This window comes from Cucumis melo, chromosome 8 (assembly GCF_025177605.1).
Source record: "Cucumis melo cultivar AY chromosome 8, USDA_Cmelo_AY_1.0, whole genome shotgun sequence".
Classification (NCBI taxonomy): Eukaryota; Viridiplantae; Streptophyta; class Magnoliopsida; order Cucurbitales; family Cucurbitaceae; genus Cucumis; species Cucumis melo.
This window is the reverse complement of record NC_066864.1, coordinates 11064272-11066225: the sequence shown is the minus strand read 5'-3', so window position 1 is coordinate 11066225 and position 1954 is coordinate 11064272. Positions and strand designations below refer to the sequence as shown.

Here is a 1954-nt window from a genome sequence, read left to right as displayed (position 1 = left end):
AGCCGCGAGCCACGAGCCGAGATCCAAGCTGAACCAAGCCGAGCCGAGCCGAGCCGATCACCTCCGAGCCAAGCCGAGCTCCCTGTTCACCGAGCCACCTAAGCCTTCCTTCTTCCACTTCGGGTCACGGTGAGTCTTCGGTAAGGACTGTTTTGGTAATTTACCCAATGTGGCTATAACCGTTTCAAGTTTGAATATTGGAGTAAGACTGGGTCCTATCTTTCGTTCCTTGAAGATAATAGGGGTTTGACGCTCAAGTTCACGGTCCCACGGCAAGTTCATTTGGGAATAGCTCCCTTTACTCGGGTAAGCCGACGTTGTTGTTTCGAATGATTTAAAAGGGTGACTTTTACTGGTGTCACCGTTTAAACCCTTGTGTTTTCGTTTAGGTGGATCTGTTGAGCGTGGACTCGATCGAGGGGCATAACCAAGTATCAGGTAAGGGTTTTCCTACTACTGGACCTCGGATCGAGGCTGGAACCGTAGTAATCCACAAGGATTACGCGTTAGTAACTGTACCGAATAAATGGATGTATGTTTGACTTTTAAGTATCGTTGCTATGCTCTTGTCTGATGTAAAGGTAACGTGACCGCTAGTTGTAGCTTGTGTGCCATTGGGTGTAAGGAGTTGTTTACGGATAGACACCGATGCCCGGATGTTCTGTATATTGTAGTTATGTTAATGGACTACGTTGTGGACTGAAATTGTATGCTAATGGACTTTACAATCTTAAGGTTAGGTGTGTGGTAGTCTATTGTCTGGATGTTGATCATGGAGTGTTGTCGTGGAAGGATTATGTGTCCGATTCTGATTTGACTAGTTGATTGGATATAAGGAATATCACAATGGTGTGTAAATTGGAAACGCATATAGCAACTGAGGATGTAGTTGTTTAAACCTATACTATCTGGCTGGCAAAACCTATGGCGAATTTGTAATACGAATGTTGTCGGAGTGTAACTGTTGTAGATGGTGTAGTATGGACTGAGGGGTAACGGTTAGCTTCATCTATGGGGTAGTGTACTTTACGGATAGGTGTATCCTTCGGGATCACTGGACTGATACGTGCATCCTTCGGGATCACTAGACCGATATGTGCATCCTTCGGGATCACTAGACTGATATGTGCATCCTTCGGGATCACTAGACTGATAGGGGTATCCTTCGGGGTCACTAGACTGATACGTGCATCCTTCGGGATCACGAGACTGATGTGTGCGTTCTACGGAACCACTAGACTGTTATGTAGGGTACCCCTATATAGGAAGTTAACTGTTGTTCCTTAACGGGCCCAGTAGTGGGTCCCTTACTGGGTATATTTTATACTCACCCTTTCTCTTCTTTAACTTTTCAGGTAAGGGTACAGCGAGGGGCAGACCGACGAGAGGCAAGAAGGATGCGTGAAGGCCATATGGACGCGTCTGGTTTTCTTTATGCTTCCGCTGATATATTTTGTTAGAATATTTGGTTTTGTGATTTTGAGTTTGATGACTTGAGTATTGTATTTGAAACTCTCGTGATTGTGATTTAAACTGGGGCCCGAAACTGCTTTTGTAATATTTCTAACGTTTTTAAATGAATCGTAACCGGTCCTTTATGAGTTTTTGTGTTTTGTGGTCGAGTCTTAGTACTGAGTAGTGACCTCAGCTTAGTCCGGAAAGTTGGGTCGTTACAATAACCAACGCAACGTAATTATTAACAACAAAATACTTCAAAATTTTTGCATCGTTTAAACCTCTTCCAACAATGCTTCTTACAAGCTATCCTACTACCACCCCTTGAAACCATACCAAACACAAACAAATTCAAAACAAAAAATGTTACCATAATTGCAGGATAGACAACTCAAATCAACAACAAAGTTATTCAACACAAATAGGCTATTATAACTGCAAGATAGCCAAAACAAATCTTAACACACATATTACATTTTCAATTAAAAACATAAAACCC

At 42.7% G+C, this 1954-nt stretch overlaps 1 long non-coding RNA gene across 1 annotated transcript; it reads left to right on the top strand.

Annotated features, from left to right (window-relative positions):
* The first annotated feature begins 238 nt into the window (after positions 1-238).
* Positions 239-1388, top strand: LOC127150761 (uncharacterized). The gene is made up of 3 exons (XR_007823324.1): positions 239-306; positions 390-438; positions 1356-1388. It is a non-coding gene; the product is annotated as an uncharacterized LOC127150761 (long non-coding RNA).
* The last annotated feature ends 566 nt before the right edge of the window (positions 1389-1954 follow it).